Source organism: Bos indicus x Bos taurus, chromosome 2 (assembly GCF_003369695.1).
Source record: "Bos indicus x Bos taurus breed Angus x Brahman F1 hybrid chromosome 2, Bos_hybrid_MaternalHap_v2.0, whole genome shotgun sequence".
NCBI lineage: Eukaryota > Metazoa > Chordata > Mammalia > Artiodactyla > Bovidae > Bos > Bos indicus x Bos taurus.
The window spans coordinates 24,324,075-24,342,545 of record NC_040077.1 but is presented as its reverse complement, the minus strand read 5'-3'; the positions used below and the strand labels follow the sequence as shown (position 1 = coordinate 24,342,545).

The 18,471-nt window shown below is 38.7% G+C and overlaps 1 protein-coding gene across 2 annotated transcripts in view; it reads left to right on the top strand.

The window, feature by feature from the left end:
- Window positions 1-18,471, top strand: part of METAP1D (methionyl aminopeptidase type 1D, mitochondrial) — a 76,892-nt gene that overhangs the window by 35,387 nt on the left and 23,034 nt on the right. Inside the window, exon 1 of one of the 2 annotated variants that reach the window (XM_027557655.1) lies at window positions 15,122-15,213. The exons of the other annotated variant lie outside the window; for it this stretch is intronic. The gene's annotated coding sequence lies outside the window, so the exon portion shown is untranslated. Of the gene's footprint in view, window positions 1-15,121; window positions 15,214-18,471 lie in introns of those variants that run through there. 2 annotated transcript variants of the gene reach the window in all.

Sequence of the window (18,471 nt, the reverse complement as noted above, 5' to 3'; positions counted from 1 at the left end):
GTTATTATAAAGTTTCTGAAAGGATACGGTTTTCCCTCTAAGAAAGTTTGGTAGCTTTTTCTGCTTCCGCAAGCAATATTGTTGTTCCATGTATATTATAGTAGCCAAAAAGTCCTAGAATAAGAATAGTTACATGGCCATCAAGTATATTTATTAACTAGTTTATAGTAATAGAGTAATTATGAGAATTCATTTTAATTTTTTTCTAATACAAATTTCTCATAGCTTAGTCGATTAATTATAACATAGACTGTATGTCCCTCAGGCATGTCCAACTCTGCATCCCCATGGACTGTAGCCCGCCAGGCTCCTCCGTCCTTGGAATTCTGCAGGCCAGAATACTGGAGTGGGTAGCTGTTCCCTTCTCCAGGGGTCTTCCCAACCCAGGGATGGAACCCAGGAATCCCTCATTGCAGGCAGATCCTTTACCATCTGAACCATCAGGGATGCATAATATAGATAACTATGCTAGTGATATTTTCACTGTATAGTAAGAATTGTGAATTATTTGATTTCCTATTTTCCTTGATTTTTAAAAATTGCTTGAATTTAACATATTAAGAAATATTTTGAATTACTTGCATTATAACACACAGAAACCAAGTTGTTAGAATCTTTCTCATATTGTTTTGGCTTATTTTGTTTTCTGATTCTAGCTTTATCCCTCCCTCCCTCCTTCTTCCCTTTCTTCTTTTCCTGCCTTCTTTCTCTGTCCCCTCTAGCGCTTTATTGTGATGTATAATATACAAAGAGAACCGTATGCAAAACAAATGAGTAATTTAATGAGTGATTATAAAACACATATATTACTACTGTGCCAGTTTAAAAAAAATTCAGAACATGGCCTGTACCTCAGAAGAGCACTCATTGTCTTTCCCAGTCTACATCTCTTTATCATCTTCCAGCTAATCACAGTCTTGACTTTAATAGTATTCACTTTCTTGCTTTTGTCTATAGTTTTACTCCCATGTATAGATTCCTAAAGAGTATGATGCCATTTTGCTTGTTTTTTTTCTTTATATAAATAAAATCACAGATTCTCTTTTTTTGTTTCTGACTGATGATTTTATATTTTGAAGATCCATCCATATTATTGTCTGTAGCTACATTTGTTTTGATTCCTGTATCAGTCAGTTCAGTTCAGTTCAGTTCAGTCACTCAGTCGTGTCCGACTCTTTGCAACCCCATGAATCGCAGGGTGCCAGGCCTCCCTGTCCATCACCAGCTCCCGGAGTTCACTCAAACTCATGTGCATCAAGTCGGTGATGCCATCCAGCCATCTCATCCTCTGTCGTCCCCTTCTCCTCCTGCCCCCAATCCCTCCCAACATCAGGTCTTTTCCAGTGAGTCAACTCTTCGTATGCAGTGGCCCAAGTATTGGAATTTCAGCTTTAGCATCAGTCCTTCCAATGAACACCCAGGACTGATCTCCTTTAGAATGGACTGGTTGGACCTCCTTGCAGTCCAAGGGACTCTCAAGAGTCTTCTCCAACACCACAGTTCACAAGCATCCATTCTTCGGCACTCAGCTTTCTTCACAGTCCAACTCTCACATCCATACATGACCACTGGAAAAACCATAGTCTTCCATTTTATGAATTTATCATAATTTACCCATGCTATTTTTGATGGGCATTTGAGTTAGTTCCACTGTTCTCTATTACAGACATTCTTATAGATGGCTTTTGGTGCTTCTCTGTAACCTCTATGCATTTTTGTTATGTGTATTTCTAGGGGTGAACTAGTGACTTCATTCTGACAATTTTGCAATGTAGTTGAACCAATCAACACTCTCTCCAGCAGTATCTGAGTGCCAGCTGCCATGCTCAGCTTCTTGATCTCTGAGTGCCAGGTGCCATACTGATAAGTACTTAATACATATGAACTTATTTTAATCCTCATAATTTTTTTATTTCCCCTTTTTTAACGGATGAAGAAACTGAGGCACAGAATGTTTATGTAACTTGCTGAAGGTTGGTAGCTAGTAAATCTTAGAGCCAGAACTGAAGTTAGACAGTCCAGCCCCATTGGCTCCACCTAAGTTATGAATGGGCCTCCGGCCCATATTGGTGAACTCTGGGCAGAGTGACAGTAGTCGGGGAGAACCACCATGTTTCCTGTCCGGGTGGCTGTACTGGGGCTTGAAATGTTCATTCCAGTGCTAAGGGTCGGGGAGGGGGTATTGCTTGAACTTCAAAGCGGACTTGCTTCCTTTCACTTGCTCTGTGAGTTGGAATAAGCTGAAGCAACATGAGGATCCTGCCTCTGGGGCTGGTACAGCTCTTATGAGAAGGAATGAGACTTGGCTTTCTCTCCTCTGTAGTATTTTCAGGGCCACTCAGCCTGCATCCCCTTTCAAGTAGGACCTGGAGAGGAAGAGGCCATAGAGTGGACATTTCACTTTCCCTCACTGTCCAGATAGAACATCTTTTCCTCTAGAAACCGCACTGTGAATGGGAGCAACATTCCCAGGCTAGCCCAGAAAACCCATAATGTAGCTAAAATATTAGGTATTTGCAGCTGAATTGTTTCCTAGCTTTTTGTTTTCATGGCAAACGTGTAGTATTTTAGTTACATCTTGGGCAAATGGGTTAGCCTAGAACTTAGCCATCTTGTTTATGTCAGAAAATGTTTTCCAACAGCTAAGACCACATATTTATCTTGGTGTAGAACTAACTTTATCCCTGACTACCTGAGTATTCTGCTCTAAGCAAACTGTACAGCATACATTTATTTGATAGTAAGATGAAAAACATCTCTAATAAGATAGGGAATCATTTTCCATGGACACACTCTGACAGGGACCAAGCTTTAATTAGCTAAGATATTTAAAATTTTAGCAATACAAAAATCCATCTGCTTTTCATTTGTCATATACGGGCTTTTATTTACCAGCCTACGTGGAACATTGAAACATTGATGTTGCCACCTGAACCACTTATAGATCTTCAGATCTGTGTGGGAAAAGGAACAATAATTATAATCTGCTTCAGGCTAGAATAATTCAAAAGGAAATGTGCATTACTAATATGGCAGAGCTCATAAAATTTCAGTGTCAGTTTGCCACTTGTGGTTGAAAATTGGAGTCAGGCTGGTTGGCTAGAGGCAAAAAGACTAGAGTTACATAATATTTATGAGTTCTGAAGTTAGCAATCACCAAACCCAAATACTGCCAGCTTTCAGATTGGTCAGTGAGGTCAGCATCATCTAGTCATGGCAATGTAGTTCAGAGCTGAGTAGATTTGGTACTGATGAAGCATTACTTCTAAGTATAAATTCTGTCTATGTCAGCCCACTGCTACCTCCTTTACAGGATTTATAGCCTTCTAATTTTAAATATTATCCCCAAGATATTTTCCTGAGGGGCCCCATACGATTGTGCAAAAAAGCTGCTTGCTGCCTAAGGTTTTATGACACAAAGATGGAAGTGGAACCTTCCTCGCTGCAGTATTATTTCTGCAGCACTTCCAGTGTTGAACTTCTGTGAAGACTTTCTGCCTCTCTGTACATCATCAGAGTGGTCAAGCCCCAGCCAGCACCTTATATCACCCTGTGCTCAGAAACAGTTTGGTGTCCAAACCTGTTACTTACATAGTATATGTAAGTAAGCAGCTAAAACTCAACCCCAGGATGACGCCCAAGAAGCACATGTTGTTGTGAACTGAAGATTCCAAATGTTTCTGCCATCAAGAAGCAATCAGCCCTGGGGCTGTTCCTAACAGGAGCAACTGCAAGTTGATGCTCATTTTAAATGCTTTGTTTTCTCATGCGTAAACAGCATCCTAGATTTAAAGTAATCTTTCGATTGCCTATACTTCTTTGAATTCATAAAAAAAAATTTATGTTTTTCAGTGCTAAATCAAATGCTCTTTGAATGTTTTATTATTGGAAATTTCAAATATAGGTAAAAGTAGAGAAAAGGGTGTAATCCCCCATGCTGTTACCTGTGGATAAGATATTTATAATGCAAAAAATTAGTCTTTTTTTTTTTTTCCTGCCAAGAGTATGTCATAGGGATTTCACATACTTGCAGATGGAGTTGGAATTAGAATTCTAAAACGCATGGAAGAGAATACATCAGGAGAGCATTTGATCTGAGGAGAGCAAATCCTCAAAAGAGAGGATTTGGCCCCACACACCTTGGCTCCCTTTTTTACAACTTCAAAACATATTTGTCTTCCCGGGGGAAAGTCAAACTGAATACAAAAGGTCCCTGGACACTAAAGCTATGCAGCGACCTTGTTCAGAAATCTGGCAGATTACTTTTAAATTTATTTTTAATTAAAGTTTTGGATCTGCAACTTCTCTGGTGTTCTAGTGGCTAACACTCCATGCTCCCAATGCCTAGGTCCCTGGTCAGGGAACTAGATCCCACATACCACAGCTAAGAGTTTGCATTCCACAGCTAAAGGTCCCGTGAGCCACAGTTACAGCTGCAGAATGCACAAAGGCTGAATGGAGACAGGAACCCTACTACTGAAAAGATTAGAGTTGTCCCAACCTACCCCAGACACATAACACAAAAGCAAGGCTAAGGTGTAAAATTAGGTAAGCGTAGAATAATAATAAGTCTTAAAAAGTTTTAATGTTCTCCCCTAACCCCTCATAATTAGGTCATTGCTTTTGAGGGCAAATAATCTTTTAAAGTATTTTATTTTTAAAAAATATTCTAATTTGTTTATTGGTCTGCATCAGTTTCTGGTTGTGGCAGGCAAACTCTCCGTTGTGATGCGTGATCTAGTTCTCTGACCAGGGATCAAACCCAGGCCCCCTGCATTGGGACCGCAGAGTCTTAGCCACTGGCTCACCAGCAAAGTCCCATGGGAAAATATTTTAAATATCAAACTTTTCCAAAAAATCTTTCCTTTTTTGGTGCTTTTAATTTACTGGCACTTTTAGCACCTGTTAAACCTATTGGGTTCAACACATCATATATGAGAAGAGGGAGGTAACACTGGGGAAAGACGAGGTAAGGGGGTAAGTTGGCAGTGATGGAAAGCAAAGTCCAATTAACCCCACTCAGCCCCAACACACTTCTTTCCATTGGAAAAAGTATGTGAGTCTGATATTAAGGCACATAAATGTATGACACTGGAGTGTTAAATCAACTTTTAAACTTAAGGTTTTTGTATGTTTTTCTTTTTTAAGTATTGTCCTATGTGCTGTGCTGTGCTTAGTCACTCAGTCATGTCCGACTATTTAGGCAGAAGACATAATGGTAAAATTCCATGTATAATAGCAACCCAAAGTATAAAATATCCTGGAGTAAACAAATAATAAAGAATTCACAGGTCTTTATTAGATGTCTACCAAGATAGACATCTAAATGTCTACTGAGATAAATTAAAGAAGACTGCAGTAAAGAACCCACCTGCCAGTGTAGGAGATATAAGAGACGTGGGTTCAATCCCTGGGTTGGGAAGATCCCCTGGAGAGGGACATGGCAACCTACTCCAGTATTTTTGCCTGGAGAATCCCATGGACAGAGGAGCCTGGTGGGCTACAGTCCATAGGGTCGCAGAGAGTCAGACATGACTGAAGCGACTTAGTACGCATGCATGCAGTAAATACAAGGACATCTCTTAAATAAAACAACTGAATATTTTAAAAAGTCATAGTCTCCCTAGATTAATCTATAAATTCAATATAAACCCCATCGTATGGTTGAACACACTTTAAAACAAGGTTGGAATGCAAATGGAAAACTGAAAAAAAAAATTGAAACAATATACTACATGAACATTTAATGTTTCTAATTCACAGAGCACACTTAAAAGTAAATCCAATAAAAATCAACCTATAAGAGGCCTAAATGGGGAATTCATAAAAGTATATCAGTACATAAAGAAATCTTCAATCTCAGGAGTATCTGAGAAAAATAAGTAAAAGCGAGATGCCATTTTTCATTTATCAGACTGACAAAGATTTCATCACTAATAATATTGGTGAGGGTGTAGGGAAGTTGACACCTTTGGGAATGTAAATTTCTCTTTTGTGGAGAGCAGTTGTGCAGATATGTCAGAATTTTGTATATTTTTTAACTCAAGAATTCTACTTCTGGGAATTTAAGCTAAAGAGAATAATTACAAATACATATATTTGTATAAAGTGTATTTTGCAGGGCAAAAAACAAAAGAGCTCACCGAAATGCTCATCACTGGTTCAATAAAGGGCTATTTTACTCATCCATATAAAGGAATACTGTGAAACCAGTAACCCAATAGGATAAAAAGTTTCATGTAGACTGAAGCAACTTAATACACACACACGTAGAGAAATGGTCTAAAGTATGTTTGCTGAATGTTAACAGTGGTCATTTGAGGAAGCTCTTTACCCTTTTTTTCTTTATACTGTTTATGCTTTCTCAATGTTGTTATGTGTGTGTGCGTGCTAAATCACTTCAGTTGTGTCTGACTCTGTGACCCCATGGACTGTAGCCCAATAGGCACCTCTGTCCATGGGATTTTCCCTGCAAGAATACTGGAGTGGGTTGCCATTTCCTCCTCCAGGGGATCTTCCCGATCCAGGGATCAAACTCTCATCTCCTGCATCTCCTGCATTGCAGGCAGATTATTTACCTGGTGAGCCATTGGGAAGCCCCCAGTATTGTCATTAAAGTGTTTAATATCATCCATATACCATTTCATAATCAGGGGGGAAGAAAGTAAGTTTCCTATGAACTCCGGCTCATTCTGTGTGGTTTCAGGCAAGGACAGAGTGCATCTACTCAGGAAAATGACCCTTGAGAAGTGGATTCAGAAAGAAAAAGTTAATATCAGACACTGGCTTCTTCACAGCTGCTAATGACCTGCTCAGGAGTTTCCGATGGGTGGAAAGTGATGCGTGTGGCATCCATCCATTTATTAGAAAGGGCCTAATTCATGTGGAACAAAGTGGTGGGATGGTTCTGCAGAATCGTCTTCCAGCATGTTGCCTAGTCATGTAGACCAGAGCTGCATTCCTCGGTCAGACTCAGTGCAGAGATCAGTCATGACGATGAAGGGAGGAGGAAAGTAGAGTTGCTGTTCAGAGCTTCACATCTGTCAATTTCCGTGTTCCTTACCAGATTCTTGTTATGCAGAGCTGGAGCAAAGTGATTCGTAGCTATTTCTAAAGGCTAGTTCTGCTTTTCCTTTTCTTCCCTTCACTTCTTAGGAGCCTTCACTGTGTGAGGACATAATGCTGTATCCTCGTCTGTGGGTGCTGTCGTTATAGTCATGCCTAACTCTTGGCAGCCTTGTGGACTGTAGCCCACCAGGTTCCTCTGTCCTTGGGAATCTCCAAGTGAGAATACTAGAGTGGATTGCCATGCCCTCCTCTAGGGAATCTTCCCAACCCCAGGATCAAACCCGCGTCTCTTTTCTTTTACCACTAGCACCACCTGGGAGCCTGTGTCCTCATCTACACTGCTGTATATTTGCATAGATAATATGGGTCTCATTGTGTCCTTGGGGCCTCGGCCCCTTTGCAGCTGGGTTCCGCACATTTTTTTCTTTATTCTCTAATGGAAAAGTTTTCATAGATTTCCATCTGATGCTTTTTTTTAAAAAAAAAAACTACAGTTTGGTATCTCAAAAATCTGTCCCTGTGGGTGTTCACTTGTATTCTGAAAATAGAGCTAGGGTCTTGAAATGGTTTCTGAACAAATAATGAAACATGTGTTCAAAGTCTGTAACTCTTCCTTCTCCTTAACCACATCCTAGATAACCTGCCATGGTAAGTGTCATTTGTGTGAATAGATTCTCTAGTTTTAGTTTTCAAGGCCTTCTTTTTTTATTCTAGCTGTCTGGATGATTAATGTGACTAGGAAAATACTGTTGACCCATTTAAATCATGTCAAACAACATCTATTGCTCATCTACATAATGAAATACACACTGAACATTACATCTTAAGTGTGGGAACCAGTGAACTACAAAATAATGTTTTACTCCTGTAGCTTATGAAATAAAATAAAAGACATTAGGACTAACTGTAGCATTAAACATTAAACCATTCAAATGGTAATTGTCAGTGAAAATCACCTGTAAACTGAAACAGCTAATGCCATTTCTGCTCTAGTAGCTAATTAGAAGAAGTGGGGTGGTTACATGCAACAGGGTGAGTTTTAGATAAATCTTTATGTCAAAGCATGTTTTAATATTACTTGACTACTATGGGATTTATTGTATATAGTTGAGTTTTTTTCACTTGTTAATCAGTGGTTGTGAAAATAACAGTTCACTGAAAAATTAGAAAAAAATTGTTAGACATTTTTATCATGGTTCCATTAAATTGGTCCCTGAATACCTTTAAAGACAGCTGATTTATAGTTGAAACTATTTTGATCTGTGATCAGTTAACAAGGATAAGCTTTGACTACTTTTGAAATATTTAAATTTTATAAGGACATCAGTTGGCATAGTATTTAAATAAATGCAAATTTTAAAGGCACTCAATTTAGGCTATCAGGTTACCATAGTTACACCTTTCCATGTTATTTTGTGTATCTCGTGTAAATAGATCTGTGAGTCACTGATAATTATTTGTTTTTTTGTTTGTTCTGTTGGTAATTCTGTGTTTAGCTGAATTTAATACAGTTCACACAGCTTGCTTTGGTTTATGTATATTTTAGTGTTTGTGATTGACAGTGATTGAGCATTTCTTATGGAGTGCTTGCCTTTTTTGTCATAAATGATGTATGTTGGTAGTGCTTGAAATGTAAATAAGTTCTTCTTGTATTACTGTTTAATAAACAGGAATTTTTATGCAAAGAAGACTTTTTAGTACATTTAAACAGTAAGGTTTGGTGAGCTCTAGAATATTTCTATTAAATAGTCTCACACCAAAAAAAATATGTTTAAACTCTTACAGACTTCGAGGTACTAGGGTTACCAAGGACAACGTAACAGTTTATGGATAAGCAAAACATTGACTAAACATCATTTAGTAACAGAATAAAAATAGCAACATTCTGATATCTCAAAATTATTTGTGATAGGCAACTTTACAGAAAATGTCTTCATAACTGAGTAGAATATTTCTAGAACACAATTTCTTTCAATCCACCCCTTGCATAAATATAAAGCCTATTCAATATACTAACATGTTTGGAAGGATATGATTCTTGAAAAAGCTAGAATCTTTTATGCTTCTAAATGGAAGAAAATATTTTCCTCAGACTTTACTATCAGCTTTCTAGCAAGGCCCCACCAAGAACTCTCAGAAAAACATCAAAATTAGGAAAACTAGGCTGTGCATAATTCATCCTCCTGAGTTTAAGCGTTCTCTCAATATGCTGCAATCAGATGCTGTCCGGTTTGTATTTATACACCTGCAGTCTCATTTGATGGTCAGATTATTCCTGTGATAAAGGCAGGAGAGGACCTGTGCTTCGAGTAGAGTGGTTTTAAGTGGCAGTTCTGGAACCCAACCTAGGATCTCATGACTGTTTTGTGAGTCGCTCACTTTATGGTTATCCAAAACACATTTCAGCATTCAGTCTGATTAGTTCATTATAGAGTGGCCTTCTCCACAGCCGGGGAACCAGTGATCATAATGACCTTTTCTGTGCGTATCCTGTGCCACTCCACACCTTGTGTCATGCAGTTGTCAAAGCAACCCTGTGAGGAAGGTGTTACTATTCCTGTTAACATCTGAGCAAACTAAGGCTTAGGAGAACTTGCCGAAGTACACCAGCCAATGCTTGGAGAAGAGAAACCAACTTAAACGAGAACTCAAGGAAGTATAGTTAGAAAGGCACACCTTTGGGAGGGAAATCCATGTCGCACTACAAACAAAATGTAAAGTGTTTGAAATTCCACTCTTTCTTTCTTTTTACCTCCAATTGGACTATATTTTATTGAGGCATTTTGGGGGTTGGTATTTTTTTCTTTTGTAACACTCTAATAGAAGTATAGTTCAAAAAATGTTCACATTAGACAATAGCATGCTTCAAATATTGTATCCATCAAATATTTCAGAACTGTGGCTCTATTGAAGACTTTAATCTAAAAATGAGATAACAAGTTTGTCGTTCTATCAAGTATGAATGACCTCTGTCAGCTAAGGTTTTTAAGTAATATTATATTTTCAAATATGAGAGGCAGTCTGCTTTATACAGATAAAGAGAACACATTTGGGTAGTGGTGATGGTTTTCATTTTTAATCCTTTTGTACAGAAAATAATGATTTTATAGCTGAGCATCTATATCTGAAAAAGAAAAAAAATGAGACAGTTTGTAAGCAGTCTTTTAAACCTGTTGTATTTTAATACATTGTACTTTTTGCATTAATTCTGAAAGCAATGGAGTGGTTATTTAGTCATATGGTCAACTAAAGCTACCCAGTTGAATTGTATATAAAGTTATTTGTGGCAACATAACTATGTAACTTCAAAAAACTGCCTTCAGATAATTTGGAACCTTTTCCTTTGCTAAAAAGGTGACTGTGTATTTTCTCTCTCTCTTTTTTTTTTTGTGTGTGTGAAAAGGACTTCTTGATGAGTGATCTTGGCTTCTATTGTCTTGAATCTGTGCAGTCTCAACTTCAGAAGGCTGGAAATACATTGTTTTCCTAGAGTTTAGCTTTCTCATTTTCAGTTGTGATTATTGACCTACCTACCTACCTACCGCTTCTATTGCCTGGTTAGAGGGCAGAGACAAAGCTCCCATAATTGTCAAAATACCACTGCAGTATTTATATTCAAATGGTTTCTTTTTATTTCATGCCTTTCACTTGTAGTTGTACATTGAAAACATTCTCAGGAAAATATTAAGATGTAGTTTTATGGGGTTTTGGGCGGGGGAGTGCTATGTGCTCAGTCACTCAGTCGTGTCCAACTCTGTGACCCCATGGACTGTAGCCTACCGGGTTCTTCTGTCCATGGGGACTCTCCAGGCAAGAATACTGAAGTGGATTGCCATGCCCTCCTCCAGGGGATCTTTCCAACCCAGGGTTCAAACCCAGGTCTCCTGCATTGCAGGCAGATTCTTTACTGTCTGCACCACCAGGGAAGCTAATGATACTGAAGTTTGGGTGAAAGCTCTGAACTATTTTATATCAGTTGCTTGCATAAATAACTCTAAAGGGCTCATAGAAAGAAAGAAAGGAAAAGAGGAAAAGAAATACATCCAACAATATATCATGTTGCATGTAGAATTCAGTTGACCTTGTTGTGGGAGAGTAAAATTGCACTTTTCAATGCTTTAATACAATTGAAAATACTCATACTAAAGCTGTACCTTTGATCATAAATTATAAGTTCCAATGTCTTCTGTTACTTGATATTTTTAACCAAATAGCTAGTATTTTGAGCAGTATTTTACATGACAGTAGTATTTAAGAACAGTCTTTTTTAAAGAATTAAAGAACTTTCTTAGTATGTGAATTCTTAAGCTGATTATATTTTTATATAGACTTTCTCTAAAATTGAATTCCATTTTTCATTTCTGTGAAATTGCTGTTTCTAATGCTTTCTTGTGTTCTCTAATATAATTTTTTTCTATTTTTTCCTCTGCTTTAACCCAAGTATGTGAGGTAACAGAAATTTTTTTTTTTTTTGAGAGATGTTGGAAAGTTGAAGTTTGCCAGATGTTCTGTGCTAACCTAGAAGTGTGCATTTTCTGGGTATCAGGACTGTGTGAAATTCTTTCCTGTTACTTTGACAGAATGAATGTTTGCTTTTGGGTCATTTTGGTGTCGTACTTCTACTCTGATCAGAGCTTGTCTTTTATTCTGTATTTAAATGATATCACGGCATGCAGAAAATCTGGCAAAGAAAATGATATTTTGATGACATTTTTCACAGGGCTCAACTAGAATGAATTATTACATTTTAACCACAGCCCTAATAAACAGCTCCTTTATTTCCCGTGAAAGGATACAATATTTCTTTGTCCAAGAAGTTGCCTGAGTATATGTATTGTTGAAGTGTTAAAAAGCTGCTTTTCTCTAAACTTTAGCTGAGACACAATGGGATTTTCTAAGCATATACTATTTCAGTGTGACTCAATATTTTATGATTATAAAAATGAATTTAAATTCAAATTTTGAACTGAACATTTTTCACCTTAAATGGAGAAATTTCATATAATAGCCTTGGTTCCTTTTACAGATTAATCATTTCTATGTAACTTCCACTTATCCACTTAAATGAGCTGCTTTTAGTTTTAGATTTTGTGTTTTACTATAATCTTTGACATTCTTCCCCAGGCTGGAGTTGGGCCAGCCTAAAGGAACTTTTTTCTAGTTTCACAAATATGACTCTACTTAATTAAATAGGTATACTTATTGATCTGTGTTTCCAGAACAGGTTGGGTTGTTTTTGTGGCCCAAAAAGAGAGGAATGCTTTTTGTTTAAATAACAGATCCTTAGTTGCTGGTGGTGTAAACTAATGAATAATCACATATTATCCAGTTCACTCTTGTCGAGAAACAAAATGAAACATTTTTCCTCAACCCATTTCTGAACTTGTCATTGACGATATACTCTATCAGTTAGTACTGATACATTTTTTAAAAGGAAAAGGGATGTAGCACAAAGCCAACTTCCTGATGGAGCCGCCGGGAAGGTCATGTTTTGCCTTGACCCCGGCATCTTTCCTGAATGTTTTTATTATTGGTGGAGGGTGCCCCCAGGCGCTGCCCATTCCTCTTCCCAGAAGTGTTCTGTGGCTGACTTTCCAGCTCATCTTCTCTAGAACCAGGATTCCCAGGCTTTGGTTTGGGGGCTTGATGATGAGTTCTGACATCCATAGCCTCGTATGTGCGATGAGGACTACTATCTCACCTTCATTTGACTATTTAGTTGTTTTTTTATTACTGTTATATTTATTTATTTATAGCTGCTCTGAGTCTTCATGGCTGCGCAGGCTTTTCTCTAGTTGTGGCCAGCGGGGGCTACTCTTCATTGCAGTGTGTGGGCTTCTGATTGCAGTCAGCCCTCTTGTGCAGTTTGGGCTCTAGGGCGTGAGGGCTTCAGTGGTTGCAGCATGTGGGCTCAGGAGTTGTGGCTCCCGGGCTCTAGAGCACAGACTCAGTAGTTGTGGTACATGGGCTTAGTTGCTCCCCGGCATGTGGGATCTTCCTGGATCAGGGATCGAACCTATGTCTCCTGCATAGACAGGCAGGTTCTTTATCACTGAGCCACCAGGGAAGCCCTGGCTAGTTAGTTTTACTTGTTGTAGTGGCTCAATTCTATTTTAATATGAGAATGATAAAGTCTCATAAAATTTGCAAACTTAGACCTTTAAGCAACTAGGACAAATTTTTATGTTTTAGCATAAAAGTGACTTGTGACTTTTTCCATCACTTAAAATACTTTGCATATTTCTTTTATTTCTGTGGAATCTTTGTTGCTGTTTTAGCAGTCTTAGCTATAAGTAACTTGACAACACTGTCGGATGTCAAGTAGAACCTTTATTTCAGACAAGTATTTTATGCCAGTGTACTCTAGACTGTGTGCTTTATTTTGAGCATTAAAAAAAGTGATCTGTTTTCCAGTACCTGCATAACAGTTGGCCTGCATCCTCTTGAGAAATGTTGTTTAATAAACACTGGAGCTTTATCATCCAGAGGCTGTTGCCAAATGCTGTTAATTAAGCAAAAAAAAAAAAAAGGTTTTTTTTTACAGGTTTGTGAAACAGATCCACTCTTCTCCTTGTAATGGCATCTTGGGTTGAAATCCAGGAAGTAATGGTGTATGGTGTCCATATCCATGATTTCCTGAGTTGAAGAAAAAGTGTGGAACGCATCTGGGGAAAAGGAGGCTCTTTACCAGCTTGTTTCCTGTAAGCTCAATTGGAAGACCTTGTCTGTGCAAATAGATTTCAAAATAGAGCCTGCCCTTTGACTGTCTCCATAATTACATGGCTTGCTCTGTATTTTATTTGGCAGCCAGAGCAGTTAACCCCTGGAAGGAAGGGGCTGATGGTATGGCCAGCTTAGCTCTCCAGACATGTCCATGGGAATGAATAAAGCACTGTTTGGAGAAGCCCATGGCTAAAAACACACCAGAACTCAACTGAAACTTTTAAAAAACAAGTTTAATAATGTTCGCTATGATTGGGTTAAAACCGTACTTTATCCTTATTGTGTAGATTGTAGAGAGGTATTAATTGTTTAAAAAAAAATTATGAGTTGGGGGGAGTTCCTTGTTGCTTTGATGTAATCAACATCTGTCAACAGAATGAATTTGCTTTTGTTTAGTTCCAAGGGCCCTTGTCCTTTAGCTTTGCCCAATCAGTATCTGCTTCAGCCTGGGGCATTCCCCTAGCTGTTTGGATTCCCGCTCCCCCCTCCACCCCACCACCAGCTTCTTCTTCTTCAACAGATGCACAGGTTATTTCTTGTGAAATGTGAGCTTCTCTCCTCTGTAGTCTCCTTGAAATGGGAAGAAACTTTCAATCTTTCTCATTTACTTTTGAAACATGTACCTCTTAGTACTGGATTATAAAAATCAATGGGAGCTACAGCGAGTGAGACACACTATTTAATTTTCCTTTCACGACTTTTGTGCAAGTTATCAAACCTATCAAGCAGACAGTGTTTTAGGTCAGGAAATATGCATGGCTGCGTTCCCCGTGCTATGAGAGCCTGCGCTTCTTCCCTGGGTAATTGGTTGGCGTTCATGAAGTGCGATCTTTCTGTGGTTCTAAATCAGCACCTTGAAAATGTATTTCTGTGGGACATTTTCTCCTGAGCCTACTGTAGTAACCAATATTTCTAAACAGTTCAAAATAGATTGCTGTCACAAAGTTGCTTTTTTTTTAACATTAATATATTATTTTAGGAAATAATTTGATTTAAAATTAAAATCCTCAATGAGTGTAAGAGCCATATTTGAAAATGAATTAGTGAAACATTGTTGTTTTCTCTCTTAGTAATCATAAATCATTTAAATCTGGCAGGCATTCCTCCCTCCATCCAAAATAATTGCCTCCATTTGTAAAATCAATTAGATGTTGATACGCTATAAATAATAGTTTTGTTACTAGACTTTGGCATTTGCTCATCATTATGAACAAATACATTCAGCAAGACATTTTACAGGGTGTCTTTTAAATTGCATATTATCTCTGGTTGACATTGTTGGCTAATGTAAAGTTACACAGGCCACTTTATTGTGTTGTTTTCTGCCCAGATACTTGAAGCCTCTGAAACATCCCATAACTTCGAATTGATGGCACTGTGCAGGGTAAAAGTGCTGCCCTGGAAACGTACAATGAAACAGAGGTATTGGTAGCCCACACTTGAGAACAAACGTACTTTGTTCAGTTTTACAACCGCTTACGATACTAAGCATTTTAAATGTCTCTTTGAAAGTTCATTCAGAACGCTCCCTTAAAAATACTTGTTGACCAAAAGAAAACTTGCATTTCCAAGGGTAAAATCGGTTTAATTAAGGGTCATTAGTAGAGGTGCACATAAAAACCCAGGGCTCAGTGGGTGAAATGGAAGCATTTCATTATGTGGTATAGAATGCATGCGCAGATAACAATTAAAACGGACCCTGAGTAAGAGGCCAATGAATATAGGGCATGTAGTGCGCAGCAATATTCGTTATTTTGAATGCATTCCTCCCCCATCATACTTGAATTCAGCGGTCTCACCTTTCAGACTTAATTGGTAAAGGGAAATAAAATGCAGCTTTTAGAAATTGATGTTATTACTGAACATGAAAATATTTAAAACCGTAATGTAGATTTACATTGCAAATGCAAATTTAGGATATGAAAAATGTACCTCAGGATCCAAAGGACATACAGCAATTTCAAGAGACATTCAGGCCACACCGTATGCTCCTCTGCAGAGGGAAAGAAGCAATTGCCTGTTGTTTTCAACGTTCAGCTTAAACTAGGAGCTGATAGAGTTTTATGACACTGAAAATAAATTCTTATTATTACCTGTGATAACTAAATATTCTAGTATTCATAACAAATAACGTATAGATTTACTGCCTAAGGAAACTATATAGAGTTTCTGTTCTGTAATTTATAGTGACAGCACTCACTATGATCATGTGTTTTAAGATCAAATTAGTCCAAAGCAGCTCCTTGCTGATCAGGGCTCTCTTCTCCTGAGGTTTCTGATGATTTCCTACTAACGTGTCCTAAACTTTAGATTAGTCAATGTGCCCCTTCTTTCCTGAAAATAACTCTTAACAAAAGAGGATGTGCTGTGTGTCTTGGGTGAATGATGGTTCCCAGAAGACCAAGGGGCCAGTCCTGAGGCTGATGGAAACCTACCTGGTGACCCTACCTCTGATGATGGATCTCCATGCATCAAATTGACTGTAACACTGACAGTAGCAAGTTGGAAATTAGATATAGTTATAAAAAGTTCTTCTTATAACTGTATCTGTTCTTCTTGTATTGTATTGTTCTTACAATATTGTATTATTCTTGTATTGTTCTTCTTATAACTGTATTAGCCGTTCTTCTATTTAATTATCTTTTAAAATTGACATATAGCTGATGTGTCTCATATGTATTCATTTTGGATGTACGAAGCAGTGCTTTTACAAAGAAAGGAAATATATAGGAAATTGAACAAACCTTTTCTAGAATAATCTCTAATAGATAATGTAGTTTGTGACCCTGAATGTAATTGGGATAGGAGCATTTTAATTTTGCTCACTGTGCATTTAGAAAATTTGCTAATTGCTGTTTCTTTTTTAAAATTATTTATTTATGGCTGTGCTGTATCTTTGTTGCTGTGCGGGCTTTTCTCTAGATGTGGCGAGTGGGGGTTACTCTCTAGTGGTGGCGCCAGGGCTTTTCATCATGGTGGCTTCCCCTGCTGCAGAGCACAGGCACTAGGGCAAGCAGGCTTCAGTAGTCATGCCCCATGGGCTTTGTTGCTCCCCGGCATGTGGGATCTTCCCGGATCAGGGATTGAACCTGTGTCTCCTGCATTGGCAGGTGGATTCTTTACCGCTGAGTCACCAGGGAAGCCCAGTTGCTATTTATTAATTACACTATGATAAGCAAAGTTAGGGATCTCCCCCCCCCATTTTTATGCCACATTAATTGGAGAGCCATTATCTTCTAAAGGCACATATTGATGTAAGACCATTTCTTCATTTCACCTGTAAAAACACTAAATTGGTATTTTTTCTGGTTTGTAATGAATAGTTAGTGGAATAAACACAGTATGGTACCTTATTATCCTGTTACTTTGTGACAACATTTATAGGGTATCTTTTATCAGATTGAAAGAAAAGGTTTTGCTTCCAATAAAAAATATCTTATGAAAGTAGAGTTGCTGAGTACTTTGCAAAACCATAATTGTCAACAGACTGGATATGTTCAGGCTATGTTCCCAGTGTTTAAGTCCTTTGTGTATGTGTGTGGGGGGTGCCTGCCTCTTTTTTGGCAGCGAGCTCATTATTTAGCAGAACAGGTATGTTGGCAACGCTGTTCATTTTAGAAATGAATATCTCAAAAGCCTCATTCAGATATCCTAGTAGAGGCCTGATGACTTCATGCCTTGAGTTTAAGGACATAGGAAAGATTCCCCCTGTAATGACTGTCTACTTGATAATACTGATGAAGGTGCTTTCTCTTTAATGTTATCAGCTGCATTGAAAAAAACCTTCATGAATCATACAATTGATCAGATTCCATATCATCCCATGGCCGGGATTGTAGCATGACAGAAGTCAGAAGCCACCAAATGAAGGCACGACTGTCAGAGCTGAAAGAGACCGCAAGGATTATGAAGCTCAGCTCCCTCCCTTTAATGTCTTCTGCGCATGCGTGCTCAGTGCTCAGTCATGTTCACCTTTTTGCGACCGCATGGACTGTAACCCACCAGGCTCCTCTATCCATGGGATTTCCCAAGCGAGAGTACTGGAGTGGGTTGCCATTTCTTTCTCCAGGGGATCTTGTCCACCTAGAGATCAAACTGCATCCCTGACGTCTCCTGCACTGGCAGGCGATTCTTAACCGATGAGCTATCCGGAAAGCTCGAGTCTTCTGTAGCGGTGGGTAGTGTCTGTGAAGTGCTCAGCACGGAGCTTGGCACAAGTAAGCTCTCAGCCAGTGTCCACTGTAGTTACTGCTCAGGGTCACACACTTAGTTCCTGGCAGGTCCAGGAACAGGATCTCTAGCTCCAGTGCTGTGTCACTTGGGCCGATTTTTCATCAAGAATATCACCGTCTGATATAATTGAATGTATTTGTTGGCTTGCGTCTTGCCTGTGTCTCACCACAGAATGTGAGCACCCAGAGAGGGACTTTGTCACTTCGTTTACCTCATGTCTAAAGCAGGACATATAGGAGGAGTTCGGTAGTGAAAGTCACTTAGAAGTGTCTGACCCTTTGCGACCCCCATGGACTATACAGTCCATGGTATTCTCCAGGCCAGAATACTGGAGTGGGAAGCCGTTCCCTTCTCCAGGGAAGCCAGCCCAGGGATGGAAGCCAGGTCTCCCACACTATAGGCAGATTCTTTACCAGCTGAACCACCAGGGAAGCCCAGGAGGAGCTC